Raw genomic sequence first — 17,242 nt, 5'->3', positions numbered from 1 at the left:
TTTTCTCTAGTGCTCATGGAACATTCTCAAGGATTGACCACATACTGGGACACAGAGATAGCCTCAACAAATAAAAGAGGGTTGAAATCATACCAACCATATTCTCTGATCATAATCCTTTGAAACTAGAGTTCGACTGTAGAAAGAAAGCGGGAAGAACCACAAATACATGGAGATTAAACTACTGAGAAATGACTGGATCAGAGAAGAAATAAAGAGAGATCAAGAGGTACATAGAAACGAATGACACTGATAATACAACGTATCAAAACTTTTGGGACACAGCAAAAGCGGTCATAAGAGGAAAGTTCATATAATTATAGGCCTATCTCCAAAAATAAGAACAAGCCCAAATAAACAACCAATTGCTTCATCTTAGAAAACTAGAAAAGGAAGAACAAATGAAGTCAATTGTCAGCAGAAGAAAGAAATAATCAAAATTAGAGTAGAAATAAATGAAATTGAGAACAACAACAACAACAATAACAACAACAAAACCAATAGAAAAAAATAAATGCAATAAAGAGCTTGTTCTTAAAAATTGACAAACCCCTGGCTAAACTCACTAAAGAAAAAAGAGACAGGACATGAATAAACAAGATCAAGGATGAAAGAGGGAAACTGATGACAGACACTGCAGAAATACAAAGGATTGTACAAGAATACTATGAAAAAGCATGTAACACCAAATTTAATAACCTAGAAGATATGGACCAGTACTTAGACAGATACAACCTTCCAAGACTGACTCAAGAATTGGAAAATCTATATAGACCAATCAGCATTATGGAAATGGAAACAATTATCAAAACCCTACAACAAAAATAAAAGTCCAGGACCAGATGGCTTCACCAGTGAATTCTTCCAAAGATTCAAAGATTTAATACCTGTTCTCCTCAGTCTCTTACAAAATATCAAAGAGGAGGCAATACTTTCCAACTCATTTTATGAGGCCAATATTACTCTGATATCAAAACCTGGTAAAGATAACACAAAAAAAGAAAAGTACAGACCAATATCTCTCATGAACACAGATGCAAAAATCCTATCGAACCGATTACAGAAACACATTAAAAACATTATACATCACTATCACGTGGGCACAGGGATGGTTCAACATAAGCAAATCGATTAATGTGATACAACCACATAAACAAATTAAAAAATAAGAATCATATGACCATATTGATAGATGCAGAGAAATCCTTTGACAAGATACGGCATCCATTTATGATCAAAACACTTAACAAAATCGGTAATGAAGGAAGAAAGTACCTTAACATAATAAAGATCATATATGACAAACCCTCAGCCAACATTATCCTTAATGATGAAAACCTAAAAACTTTCTCTCTAAGATCAGGAACAAGACAAGGCTGTCCACTATCACTACTGTTATTCGATATAACATTGGAGGTCCTAGCAAGTGCATTCAGGCAAGAGAAATATATAAAAGGCATCTAAATAGGAAATGAAGAAGTCAAACTGTCAGTATTTGCGGATGACATGATTCTCTATATAGAAAACCCTAAAGACTCCACAAGAACACTACTAGAAACAGTAAACAAATACAGTAAAGTTTCTAGATACAAAATCGATGTTCAAAAACTGTAGCGTTCCTATACTCTAATAATGAACTGTCAGAAAAAGAAGTGGAAAAAATAATTCTTTTTTCAATTGCAACAAAAAGAATAAAATATCTAGGAATAAATCTAATGAAATATGTGAAGGACCAATATTATGAAAACTATAAGACTAGATTAAATGAAATGGAAAGATATTCCATGTTCTTGGATTGGAAGAATGAACATAGTTAAAATGGCCTTATTACATAAAGCATTGTGCAGATTTAATGTGATCCACATCAAAACCTCATCGACATTTTTTTTTAAAGAAATAGAAAAAAAGATCATCAGATTTGTATGGAAGCACAAAAGACCCCAATTGCCAATGTTGTCTTGAGAAAAAAGAATGAGGCTGGAGGCATCACTCTGTTTGACTTCAAATATACTGCAAAGTGACAGTAGTCAAATCGGTATAGTGTTGGTAGCAAAGCAGACACACTGACCAGTGGAACAGAATCGAGAGTCCAGAAGTAAACCCATATTTATATGGACAAATAATTTTTTGACAAAAGAGTGAAAAACATACAGTGGAGAAAGGAAAGCCTCTTCAATAAATGGTGATGAAAAAAACTGGAAAGCCACCTGCAAAAGAATGAAACAAGACTGTTGTCTATCACTATACACCAAAATTAACTCAAAATGGATTAAGTACCTTAATATAAGACCTGAAACAATAAAATACATAAAAGAAAACATAGGAACTGAATTCAAGGACCTTGGACTTAAAGAGGATTTTATGAATTTGACCTGAAAGTGAAGGGATGTAAAAACAAAAATAAATGAATGGGACTACATCAAAGTAAAATGCTTTTGCTCAGCAAAAGAAACCATTAACAAGGTAAAGAGACAACCATCAGAATGGGACAACATATTTGCAAGCAATGCCTCAGATAAGGGCCTAATATCCAAAATATACAAAGAACTCAATAACAGCAAAAAAACCCAGACAATCCAATAAAAAAATGGGCAGAGAACCTGAACAGACACTTCTCCCTAGAGGACATAGAAATGGCCAACAAATATATGAAAAGATGCTCAACATTGCTAGCTATTAGGGAAATGCAAATCAAAACCACAATGAGATACCATCTCACACCTGTTAGAATAGCTATAATCAACAAGAAAAATAATAACAAATGCTAGAGAGAATGCGGAAAAAAAGGAACGCTCATACACTGCTGGTGGGACTGCAAACTGGTAAAGCCACTATGGAAAACAGTATGGAGGTTCCTGAAAAAACTAAGAATTGATCTATCTTATTATTCAGCAATCCTTCTACTGGGTATTTACCCCAAAGACTTGAAAGCTCATATCCAAAAAGATATTCGCACGACGTTCATAGTGGCATTATTCACAGTGGCCAGGTCATGGAAGCAACCAATGTATCCTACAATAGTTAACTGGATAAAGAAGTGGTGGTACATATATACAATGAAATATTAGTCAGCCATAAGAGGAGCCGAAATATGCTATTTGCAAGAACATGGATGGACCTCGAGATAATCATGCTAAGCAAAATATGTCAGACAAAAAAAGTTGAAAATCACATGATAGTACTTATATATGGGATATAAACCTAAAAGTGACAAATGAACGAGACAGACAAACAGAGACTCATGGTCATGGATAATAGACTAGTGGTTACCAGAGGGCAGCGGGAATGGTTGAGAAGGGAGATAGATGGAGTAAAGGAGATCAAATATGTGATGACAGAAAGAAATCTATCTATGGGAGGTGAACACGCAGTGTAAAAATATATATATATCTTACTGTTAAAGTATACAGCTGAAACTGATTGGATTTCATTAACCATTGTCACCATAAAAAATCAATCACTAAATTAATTAATTAAAAAATCATATCTTCATATCAACAGATGGAGATAAAGCATTTAATAAAATCCAGCATCTATTTACGATAAAAAGTCTCAGCAATATCGGAATAGAGGAACCACACCTCAAAATAATAGAGGCCGTATAAAAGAAACCCATAGCTAATATCATACTCAATCGGGAAAAGCTAAAAAGTTTTCCTTAAGGTCATGTACAAGACAATGATGTCCACTTTTACTACTTGTATTCAAAATAGTATTGGAAGTTATATACACAGCTAGTAGACAAGAAAAATAAATAAAAGGTATCCAAATTGGAAAGGAGTAGAACTGTCATTATTTGCAGATGACATGATTCTATATATAGAGAACCCTACAGATTCCACCAAAAAAAGTGTTAGAACTGATAAATGAATTCAGGAAAGTAGTAGGATACAAAACTAATATTCAGAAATTGGTTGCATTCTTATACACCAATAATGAAATATCAGAAAGAGAAATTAAGAAAACAATCTTATTATACTTGCATCAAAAAAATACCTCTGAATAAGTATACCAAGGAGGAAAAAAAAAACCTTTATGGAAAATTTTAAGTCATTGAAGAAATTGCAGAAGATACAAATAAATGGAAACATATACTCTGCTCATTGATAGGAACGATTACCATCGTTATAACGTTTATACTACTCAAAACAATCTGTAGATTCATTTCAATTCCTATCAAAATACAATGGAATTTTTCACAGAACTAGAACAAGTAACTCTAAAATTTATATGGAACCATAAAAGACCCCGAATGGCCAAGGCAATCTTGAGAAAGAAGAACGAAGTTGGAGGCATCATACTACCTGATATCAAAGTATACTACAAGGCTATAGTAATCTAAATAGCATGGTACTGTCATGAAAACAGACATATAAATCAATGGAACAGTTAAAGAGCCCAGAAATAAACCCATGAGTATATGGTCATTTAATATGTGACAAAGGCGGCAAGAAAGGGTACAGATAGCCTATTCATTGGAAAAAACTGTACAGATACATGCAAAAAAAAAATGAAACTGGACCACCTTGTTACACCATATACAAAAATAAACTCAAAATGGATTAAAGACTTAAATGTAAGAACCAAAACCATAAAACTACTAGAAGAAAATGTAGGCAGTAACTTTTCTGACATTGCTCTTAGTAATATTTTTTTCTGATTTATCTTCTTGGGCAAGGGAAATAACAGAAAAAAATAAACAAATGGGACTACATCAAACTAAAACGTTTTTACACAGCAAAGGAAACATAAAAAATGAAAAGACAAAAAGAATATATTTGCCATTGATACATCAGATAAGGGGTTAAAATCCAAAATTTATAAAGAACTCATACAACTCAACACTAAAAACCAAACAGTTCAATTAAAAGTGGACAGAGGACTTGAATAGGCATTTCTCTAAAGAGGACATATAGATGGCCAATAGACATATGAAAAGATGCTCAAGGTCACTAATCATCAAGTAAATGCAAATTAAAACCACAATGAGATATCACCTCACACTATCAGAATAGCTATAATCAATGCATCAAAAAGTAAGTGTTGGCGAGGATGTGGAGAAAAGGGAACCCTCATGCATTGTTGATGGGATTTCAAATAGGTGCAGCCACTATGGGAAACATTTTGGAGGTTCTTCAAAAAGTTAAAAATAGAACTATCTTATGACCTATCCATTTCAGTTCTGGGTATTTATCTGAAGAATACCAAAACATTAATTTGAAAAGATATATGCTCCCCTAGGTTCACTGAAGCATTATTTACAATAGCCAAGATATAGAAGCAACCTAAATGTCCATCAATAGATGACTGGATAAAGAAGATGCGATATGTATATACAATGGAATATTACTCAGCCATACGAAATGAAATCTTACCATTTGCAATGACATGGATGGACCTAGAGAGTATTATGATAAGTGAAATAAGTCAGAGAAAGACAAATATATGATTTCACTTATATGTGGAATCCAAGGAACAAAATAAATGAACAAATGAAATGAAAGCAGACTCATAGATACAAAGAATAAACTGGTGATCACCAGATGGGAGGGTTGGGGTGCTGGTGACAATGGTAGTTACACATAGTCACAGGGAATATAGTGAATAATATTGTAATAACTATGTATAGTGCCAGATGAGTACTAGACTAATGGGGGGATCACTTTGTAAATTATATAAATGTCTAACCCCTGTGCTGTACACCTGAAACTAATATAAAATGATATTGTATGTCAACTCTAATTGAAAAATAAAAATTAAAAAAAAGAGCTCTTGGTCTAGCAAATCAGATAACTCGGAGAGATTAAAAATGTCTGTTTCTTTGACGTTTGTGGCCTTGACATATACATGCACTGGAAATTTTACAGTACTAGATTATTTATGCCATGTGCTTTATACATAAAGATCTTTGGTTCCGGGTTTGAAGCTAAGTACTACAGTTTCCTATTGCTGCCATTTTCAGAGTTTTTTTCTTTGACACCTATATCTCATCTTTTGGTTCTGCCTCCTACCTACAGATGATCCCTTATGGCATGTTATTCACTCTCTGAGGTATAAATATTGTTAAGGATCTTCTAATTAATAAGGGCCTAGGCTACATAGTCTTAGAATCATCCATACATCCTTGATCTAATATGTGACCAGAAACAAAAGCAGACTGTTATCTGCATAGAGGTTTGAATGAATGAACAGATGGAAAAGTAGTATTGCTAGGTGTCTCGGCCATCTCTAACTCAGCAATTTATTATGATTTGGGTCCAAGTGCTCCAAGCCATATGATAACATCCATCCATTGAAATTTAGGCAAGCTATTGAGGATTCAGCTCTGCTTTGCTTCAGGGTTCAAGTGTGAATGTAAAACATGGGTATTGACACTTCAGTCAGACAAACTTGGATTCAAATCAATCACTCATTGTATGACCTTGGGCAGGTACCTTTAACTTCTTTGATCTATCTCAGTTTCTACATTTGTAAACTGGGGTAATAATTGTACCCACCTCAAGGTGGTTGTGAAGAGTAGATGAGATCATGTGTATAAAGCACTTAGTGCAATACCTGGCATAGGGTATGCTCTCAAAAGATAGCTGATATTAATATTTTGGTCAGCCTGACCCCTGAGACCTTGTCTGAGGACCAGAGTGGCATGGTGTTGCAGAGCTCCACTGGGGCTTATCGCCAATTTTGGCAGGATTGTTCCTCTCCAGGTGTTCCCTCTGAGGTTGATGGAATCTCCAGGCTCAGTATTGGAGCAGGAATGAGGTTGTGCTGTCCAGTGGCTGTGTGCATTTCCTCTGGGGTAAAGACTACTGTGCTGAGGGAACCTGCCTGTGATGTAACCTTGGGTTGGCAGAGACGTTGCTAGAGCCAGAGGTCTGAGGCTTTCACATTTCTCTGGGTTTGACTTTTTCATATGGAGAATGAGATGCCTGGACAGAGGATGACATGCCTCCTGCTCTGCCTCATGTGTGCCATCTACCATCTGCCTGGCATTTGAAATAAATTTGGGGTTTTCCTTAAGAATCTAAAGAAGACATTTATTGTCATGAGAAATTATTTCCATTTATACATCCTTTCTTGCTGAATATAAAAATAAAAAAAAATTAAAAGTATATAATGTGGATAAGTAACACCCACCCTCCCCATTTCCACCCCGTGGAGATAACACCAGTTACATTTGGTTATGTAACTCCAGATGTTCTGCCTACCAGTATTTGGGGTATCTGTGTTTTATGCAAGGAATATGTTCCTGAGGGACCCACATAATTAGAAAATGGAATAATTCGAGACCAGTCTTAACAAAAAAAGGGCTAGAATTTGTTTATCAGCTAAAGTGGTGGCACCATGTGGCAATAGTGTAAACACAGCTTACAATTCGCTTGGCCTTAAAGCTTTGAAATTATGTTATTCTTTGTGACATTTTAATTTTGGGGAGATTTGCATTATTTCAAATGTACATCAAATGGGACTAAAATATTTTTATATCAAAATAGTTCAAATTCTTATAATTTAAATTTATTTAAAGTATGACTATACTGTGTGAACTTTGAAAATGGACTCATATTACAAAAGCTGTTTCAAAACTTGTTTTTTAAAATTCAGATAATAGTATGTTCTGGACACTCTTTCAGATCAGCAAATATAACTTTATCTCTTTCTTTTTAAGGGCTGTAGATCATTCCAGTAGTGTATCCTAATGCATTTAACCAGTCCTCTGTATTGATCCATATTTCTCTCCAGGGATAAGGTCTACCTTCTCCATCTGTCTGTCTTTAGATTTACCCTCAATAACAGAGACATGAACAAATCTAAGTAGTTCTTAGTACTAGAGACTTAAAACCAGAGAAAATCAAACTTCTACCTCTTGGAGACCACCAAGGCAGTGGCATCCTTGACCAAGGGCTCCAGAAGTCACTTGCCTTTTTCTACTACAAGTACAATTGGCTTTGTCACTGAACTGGACTAATCTAGTGTCAAAGGGTAGATTCTCTGGAAGCAGATACTGAAATAGAGTTTGAAGTACTATTTATTATGGATTTAATACCCGTGAAGTGAAAGGAGAGAAAGCAGGATTGAGCAGATGAAGTTGAACTGTGAAGTAGGCCAGTCAAAGCATTGGCCAACCTGGTGGGGAAGTTCTGGAGCAAGGACTATTCAGCATAGCTGTCCTGTGTAGGGCTGCAATGACTTGGCTTTTTATACCTTTGCCTTGCTCAGTCATTGGATGCAGGTACTCCCTGGAAGAACATGATCTCAGGTAAGGCTCTGCAGCTGAGGCCAATCCCAAAAGAGCTGCCAGCAGGTTTCTTGACCTCAAGGCTGGGAGCTGAGCAATAAGTCCTTCTTTGAAGCATGATCTGGGCAGTCCATCTGTGACTACCACATCTGGCCTTCCATCTCCTCTTGTCTTAAGTATTTTCATATTTTTCTGGAAATGTATTATTTTATTTTATTTTTCTTAAAGGAGGATTTAATTTACAAAATAAAATTTAATTTACGAAATAAACCACCCAAATTTGTATTTGTATTGTAGATACAAATTGCCTGTATTATTTCAAAACTTATACTCTTAATCAGATAAATATAATATACTTCATCTCAAGGGGATGACTTAAGATATACTCCAACTGTGCTTAGCTCAGTGCTTGGCACATAGTAGGTGCTAAATATATGTAAGCTATGATTATCAGAACTTAAACTCAACAGAGAACATCTGTGTTTGTCTGCATTTAGAAAACAACTTCTCACACCTTGCTGGGATACACAGTCTTGGTCACAGTGGTCTACGTATCCTGAACAAGTTTTCACTTTACCAAGTGACCTTAATAACCCATCTAGATCTGTTCTCTAAGGAAGCCCATCCAGCACGTTGTGATGTACTAAGCTCATTTTCATTCTGCTTGAGTGCTACCATTGAGCTCTGGGGGCTCTTAATCTGTTCACATAGGTTACCAATGCCCATATACAAATCCTGGGCTATTTAGAATAGTGATTGAATTTGAGGCGCCAGTTACCTTCCAATAATCCGTTGTAGCTGAAATTAAACACTCCTTTCTTTGATACCTTTATAGGGCTTGGTTAGCTCTTATTTACAGGTGGATTTTACAGCTAGCATATTTTATAGAGATCTTACCCTAATAATAATAACAGAAACACCTCACAATTGTGTCAGCTTGACAGTTTATAAAATACTTTCATATGCATCTCATTTGTTTCCATGGTGCTTCATTTATGCCTTATGAGATGAACGACTTTCTACCTTGTTTTATAGCTATATACATAAAGCTATATGGTCTGGTGGAAAAATCACAGATTCTGGCATCAGACAAACCTGGATTTGAATCCCAAACCCACCGCTTACTGGATGTGTGATAGGAATAAGTCTACGATCCTTACTGAACTTTTCCTCATTTCCCTCATGGGCTTACTAATGCTCATCTTATAGGGTTATTGTAAGGAATGAGATAACATGTAAAGTGCAGGACAATTAATAAGAACTCAACTAGTAGAGATCGGGCAAAATGGCATAGATGATAGAAGCTTCGTTCATACCCTCTTGCGACCACATCAAAGTTGAGATGGAAAAAATGGGCAAACAGCAAGCAGAGTCACCTGGGGTCTAGATGAACTGAAGCCCTACCACTAGGGAGAGAAGTAAGAAATTACCCTGCAACAATTGTAGGTAGGAGGGGGTGAAGTTTAGAGGCTGCTTGGTCCCAAACAACTGAGTGGGACAGAGGCTGTGGCAGCTGCGGATGTTCCTCTTAAAGGGGCCGTGCCAGTGACTGGACTTTCATGGTGATGGACTCGCTTGCTCTGAGCACCAGGACCAGGTCAGCTGCTCTGGGGGCACCAGGGACTTACAGGGGGACACTGAGTTGTCAGAGTGAGGGCCAGAGATAAGGTTTTCTCTTGGGCAGAAGAGCTGGCACTATCCATTGTTCCTCTGTTAAGCCCTCCCCACTCCCAGTGTACGAACGAAGAGCTTCTATAGCTGAGACATCATCAAACTGGATAACAGAGGTCGCTCGGCCTAGAAGATTTCCTGAAATTCCACCTTCTCCAACTTGCGACTCTACCCAAGTCACATTCAGTTGGGTCCTCAGTGAGTCCTGTGCCCTTTGCTGAGCAACTCTAAGACCCACACTGGTAGCTGCTGGACTCAGTTTCTGGCATGGCCTCTTAAGGCAACTATAAGCACAGCACCTGTGGATTGCTTGCTGAATCTTAACAGGTGGCCCAGAGAGGCACAGGCGGGGGCTAAACTTGGCCTGCAGCTGAACCCCTCTCAGGTCTGTGCCACTGAACACCTACTACACAAAGCACACTAATAAGACCGGAGACTTAGGAGCTTTGTTTAGTACACTGAAACAGACACAGCAAAACAGCCAAAATGGGAGGACAAAGAAGCAGAACCCATATGAAAGAACAGCACAGAGCTCCAAGAAAAATGGAGTCAAACAATCTCACAGATGCAGAGTTCAAAACGCTGGTTATAAGGACGATCAATGAACTTAGGGGAAGTGTAGATGAACTCAGTGAGAATGTTAACAAAGAGATAAAAACATAAAAATGGAAATAGAAATTAATAAAAGAGAACTAGTCAGAGATGAAGAATACATCATCTGAGATAAAGAGTATATTAGAGGGAATCAACAGAGTGAATGAAGAAGAGAATCGAACCACTGAGATAAAGAATGGGGAAGCCAAGGACACCCAATCAGAACAGCAAGAAAAAGTAGTCAAGAATATAATAATAATAATTTAAGAAGCCTATGGGACAAAATTAAGGGTAACAACATCTGTGTCATAGGGGTACTTGAAGAAGGAGAACAAGAAGTCAAAAACCTATTTGAAGAAATAATGATGGAAAACTTTCCTAAACTGGTGAAAGAAATAGACATACAACCCCTGGAAGCTCAGAGAGTCCTAAAAAAGATGAACCCATGAGGCTCACACCAAGACACATCATCATTAAAATACCAAAGGTTAAATACAAAGAGAGAATCTTAAAAGCAGCAAGAGAAAAGCAATTAGTTATCTACAAGGGAGCACTCATAGGATTAGCAGCTGATTTCTCAAAAGAAACTTTGCAGGACAGAAAGACTTGGCACAACATATTTGAAGTAATGAAAGCCCAGGATCTACAACCAAGAATACTTTATCTAGCAAAGCTATTATTTAGATTTGAAAGATAAAGAGCTTTCCAGCCAAAAATAAGCTTATTTATGAATGCCAAGCCAGTATTACAGGAAATGTTGGAGAGACTTCTTTAAGAAGAAAAAAACATGTATTAAAAACAAGAATAAAGAATGGTAATAACTACATTCCTATCAGCAAGTACCTCAAATAGAAACGAATTAAGTGCTCCAACCAGAGATAGGGTGGCTGAATGGATAAGAAAACCAGACCTTTACATATGCTGCCTACAAGAGACTTACTTCAGATTAACAGACACATACAGACTAAAAGGAAGGGGATGGAAAAAGATATTGCTTTGATGGACTTAGAGGGTATTGCACTGAATGAAGTAAGTCAGATAAAGAAAGACAAATACCACATGATTTCATGTACATGTGGAATCTAAAGAACAAAATAAACAAAAGAGCAACAAAAATGGAATTAAACTCATAGATATAGAGAATATTTTGAGGGCTACTAGATGGGAGTGGGTGTTGGGCAGACTGTGAAAAAGATAAAGAGATTAAGAAGTACAAATGGATGGATACAAAATAGTCATGGAGATATAAAGTATAGCATAAGGAAAATAGTTAACAATGTTGTAAAAATATGTAAGGGGGAGGAGGAGTGCTAGATTTAGTGGGGTGATCACTTTGTGAATTATATAGATCTTTAATCACTATGCTGTACAACCGAAACTAATATTTTGCATACTGACTATAATAGAAAAAAAACTTACTGAGTTGTACAAAAAATAACTCAATTAATATTTTCTCCAAAATATTATGTTTGTTCCTGTTAGCTAGCAAAATCTATGATTCTTCTTTGTATCTCTAACAAGGCTGGCATTGTGTCTTCTATGTTTTAGAAAGAAACTCAATATATACTTCTTAAATGAACAAACCTGGGGGTAGTCAGGGAGGTTATTATTCCAGTAGATTGAAGTTAAATGGGGCTCACATGGATGATAAATGATAGAACTGAAATTTGAATGCCTAGTTCAATGCATCTTCCTATGATCTTTTGGATTGGTTTGCAAGATTGATGACCTGAGAATAAAATGTCTTGTAGGAGAGAGCCTAGTGAAAATCTAAGCTAGGTTCTCCACTAGGATTCAGATATCTTTGAGCAGGCTGTGGAGAGGCTCTCCACTCACTCTCCCATGGGCTACCAAGGAGGCTCCTGAGAAAAAGTGCCATGTATACATGCCAGGTCTAATAACAGAGCCTTAGTTGTTAGAGGGTTGGGGCAAATCTGAATACAGCTTATTGCCTGCCATCTAGATTTAACCTAACTTCCCTGGATTTGTGTCTAAACAAAGTTTGAGGGATGCTGAAAGTAAAAACAAAATGCATGCAGGAAAAACAGTAGTTTCTCTAAAGATCTCTGTGACACATTGGAAGGGAGGTAAGGTGGCATAGTTTTTATGTCTACTCAAATGAGAGTTCAGAGCACAGCCAAAGGTGTTGACCATAGCCAAAGGCACATGGAGTTTCCAGGGAATAGAACGCAGCTTTGGCACTTGGAGAGCTATAGCACCTCAGTGTTGCCAGAGGCAGCACATAGCTGCAGGTGCTACCCAGCCTCCAGTAATTAGCATAGCAGTAGCACCTAGTGCCATTTTGTTTCAAGAGTATCACAAGGCAGTATATGTGGCTTGATGTGGTTCTGAAAGCTTTGGGAACAGAGGGCAGCAGTATTCTTGGTCCAAAAATTAATGTCCTCATCTTTCATGGTGAGCGCTGGTAGTACTGATGAGGTGCCTGTGATGAGATTTCTATAGGCAGTGGAGACCTTGAAAATCCATAGGTGGAGAAGTGGATTGAGACAACCACTGGGGAGTGTGAGAAATAAATGGAGGACCCAGGTTTCTGTGAAAGCCAGAGAAAGGCTGTTTATGACCATTAATCTTTTTTTAAAAAAACTTATAGCTTGATATAGTTTGGGTAATTATAGATTAGTAACCTGACACCAAAGGTCAGATTAATAGCAATTTACCTTATAGTCTGGAGTCCTTCTTTCTCCTGTTCCTCAGCATGAGAAGTACTAATTGTCAAAGGTACCTCCTTCCTCCTGCTCCAACACCCTACAAGTTCAAGCCATCAAGTAGAATTTCTGGAAGCACAGAGATTTGAAAGAGGTTTCTGAATACCACTCCAAATCTCTATTTGACCATTTGAAGTAACTCCAGCCAATAGGCTAAAACTTTCAGGATGATTTGAATGAGGGTGGTAAGCACTTTGGAGCTTCTGAGTTGTAGGGGTAGGGGAGGCACGGGAAGGGTAGGAGAAGCCATCCAACGTTAACTGTATGCACAGAGATTGCTAGTTATTTGTCTTGCAGTGGCTGGCATGGTTGTGCTTTCCTCTAACAAAGTGTGGCCCATGAAAAGGCTGAGATGGTGGCATGATGCCTTTGCTGTCAGACATACAAATTGTACCTGTCTACTCTGAGAGAAATCAAACAAACTTCTTTCCCTCATGATGATCTAATCATCTTTCTTGCCCTTCAAGGTTAGCCAAAGTTGTGATAAAGACATTAGACATTAAGTACATGTCAAGAATGATAGCACTACCACCTGCAGCAAGAGTAAACACTTATATCGTGCTTATTCTGTTTCAGGCACTGTTCTAACACAGACATGCGCACACACTTAAAAAAAACTAGTTTTAGATATACAGCACAATGGTTGGGCATTTATATAATTTATGAAGTGACACGCCCCCCAATTACTCTAGTACCCATCTGACTCTATACATAGCTATTACAATATTACTGACTATATTTCCTATGGTGTACTCCACATCCCCGTGACTGTTTTGTAACTACTTATTTGTACTTCTACATCCCTTCACCTTTTTCAGCTTTCTCCCTAATCCCCCTTCTCTTTGGCACAGTTTATTTATTCGTTTGCTTATTTAACAATCAATAAACCATTGTTCTAAAAAGCTTAGTAACCTCGATAATGAGAGGCTATGAAATAGTTTTTTTTAAATAAAAGTAATGTTTTTTTATTTTCTCATATTAATAGGTTGCTAAAAAGTCAAAGCACTTTTCCTTTTTTCTTTTCTTTAATTCACATTCACCTTTTTCACTTATCCCCTATATCCTTCCTCTCTGTCAACCATCAGTTTCTTCTCTATTTCTGAGTCTGTTTTTATTTTGTTTTGTTTATTCATTTGGTTTGCTTTTTTAGATTTTACATATAGGAAAAATCATACAATATTTGTCTTTCTCTGTGTATCCTCTAGGCCCATCCATGTTGCCACAAATGGATAAATTTCTCTCATTTTTATTGCTGAGTGATATTCCATCGTATATATTTACCGCATCTTTATCCATTTATCTATCAATGGACACCTTGGTTGCTTCCATATCTTGGCTATTGTTTTTTATTTTCACATTTAAATACATTTTATTTATTTTTTAAAAATTTATAATTAAGTGTATTGGATTAACATTGGTTAATACAATTATATAATTTTCTGGTGTACCTTATAATTTGACATCTATATATTCTATTATGTGATTACCACCAAGAGTCCAGTTTCCTTCAGCTACCATATATTTGATTCCCTTTGCCAACTTCACCCTCCCTCTAACCTCCTTTATATGACCCCTTAACCCCATCTACCTCTCCCCTCCTCCCCTACCCCCTACTCTCTGTTAACCACTAGTACGTCGTCCATGTCCCTGAGACTCTGTTTGTTCTGTTCATTTGTTGCTCTTAGGTTTATATCCCACATGTAAGTAATATCATGTGATTTTTGATTTTTTCAGTCTGGCTTATTTCACTTAGCATGATTATCTTGATGCCCATCCATGTTGTCTCAAATGGCAGTATTTCATCTCCTCTTATGGTTGAGTAATATTCCACTGTATATATGTACCATCGCTTTTTTATCCAATCATCTATTGTAGGACACTTCAGTTGCTTCCATGTCCTGGCCACTGTGAATAATGCTGCTATGAACATTGGTGTGCAAATATCATTTCAGATGTGGGTTTTTAAGACTTTGGGGTAAATACCCAGTAGAGGGATTGCTGGATCATATGGTAGATCAATCTCCATACTGTTTTTGAGAAGCCTCCATACTGTTTTCCATAGTGGCTGTACCAATTTGCAGTCCCACCAGCAGTGTATGAGGGGTCCTTTTCCTCTGCATCCTCTCCGACATTTGTAATTACTTGTCCTGTTGATTACAGCTATTCTAACAGGTGTGAGATGCTATCTCATTGTGGTTTTGATTTGCATTTCCCTAATAGCTAGCGATGTTGAGCATCTTTTCATATATTTGTAGGCCATTTGTATGTCCTGTAGGGAGAGGTGTCTGTTCAGGTCTTCTGCCCATTTTTTGATTGGATCATTTTTTTTGTTGTTGTTATTGAGTCGAATGAGTTCTTTGTATATTTTGGATATTGGGCCCTTATCGGAGGCATTGCTTGCAAATATATTTTTTTCCATTCGGATGGTTGTCTCTTTACCTTGTTGACAGTTTCTTTTGCTGAGCAGAAGATTTTAGTTTGATGTAGTCCTATTCATTTATTTTAGCTTTTACTTCTCTTGCCTTTGAGGTCAAATTCATAAAATCCTCTTTAAGTCCAAGGTCCTTGAGTTTAGTTCTTATGTTTCTTCTATGCATTTTATTGTTTCAGGTCTTATATTAAGGTCCTTAATCCATTTTGAGTTAATTTTGGTGTGCGGTGATAGACAATAGTCTAATTTCATTCTTTTGCAGGTGGTCTTTCAATTTTCTGAGCACCATTTATTGAATAGGCTTTCATTTCTCCACTGTATGTTTTTGGCTTTTTTGTTGAAAATTTTTTGTACATATAAATACGGCTTTACTTCTGGACTCTCGATTCTGTTCCACTGGTCCATGTGTCTGTTTTGCTGCCAATACCATGCCGTTTTGATTACAGTCACTTTGTAGTATAATTTGAAGTCGGGCAGAGTGATGCCTTCAGCCTCATTCTTTTTTCTCAGTATGGCTTTGGCATTTGGGGTTTTTTTGTGCTTCCATACAAATTTGAAGATTTTTTGTTCTATTTCTTTGATGGGAATTGCATTAAATCTGTATAATACTTTAGGTAATATGGTCATTTTAACTATGTTGATTCATCCAATCCAAGAACATGGAATATCTTTCCAATTCTTTGTATCTTCTTCGAGTTCTTTTAATAGGGTTTTGTAGTTTCATTATGTGGGTCCTTCACATGTTTCATTCAATTTATTCCTAGGTATTTAAACCTTTTTATTGCAATAGCAAAAGGCATTCTTTTTTCCACTTCTTTTTCTGATGCTTCATTATTAGAGTATAGGAACACTATGGATTTTTGAACGTTGATTTTGTATTGATTTTGAACGTTGATTACTGTATTTGCTTATTGTTTCTAGTAGTGATCTTGTGGAGTCTTTAGGGTTTTCTATATAGAGAATCATGTCATCCACAAATAGTGACAGTTTGACCTCTTCATTTTCTATTTGGATGCCTTTTATATCTTTCTCTAGCCTGACTGCACTCGCTAGGACCTCCAATGTTATATTGAATAGCAGTGGCAATAGTGGACAACCTTGCCTTGTTTCTGATCTTAGAGGGAAGATTTGTAGTTTTTCACCATTAAGTATAATGTTGGCTGAGGGTTTGTCATAAATGGCCTTTATCATGTTAAGGTACTTTTCTTCTATACCAATTTTGTGAAGTGTTTTGATCATAAATGGATGCTGTATCTTGTTGAAAGCTTTTTCTGCATCTATTGATATGATCATATGATTCTTATTTTTTAATTTGTTTATGTGGTGTATCGCATTAATTGATTTGTGTATGTTGAACCATTCCTGTTCCCTTGGGATGAAGCCCACTTGATCATGGTGTATACTCTTTTTAATATGTTGCTGTATTCGGTTCACTAGTATCTTATTTAGGATATTTGCATCTGTGTTCATGAGAGATATTGGTCTGTTGTTTTCTTTTTTTGTGTTGTCTTTTTTGTGTTGTCTTTACCAGGTTTGGTATTAGAGTAATATTGGCCTCACGGAATGAGTTGGGAAGTATTACCTCCT

Source organism: Pteropus medius, unplaced genomic scaffold (genome assembly GCF_902729225.1).
Source record: "Pteropus medius unplaced genomic scaffold, Ma_sr-lr_union100, whole genome shotgun sequence".
In the NCBI taxonomy this organism is placed as follows: domain Eukaryota; kingdom Metazoa; phylum Chordata; class Mammalia; order Chiroptera; family Pteropodidae; genus Pteropus; species Pteropus medius.
The sequence above is the reverse complement of the archived record's forward strand: the minus strand, read 5'-3'. Positions refer to the sequence as shown.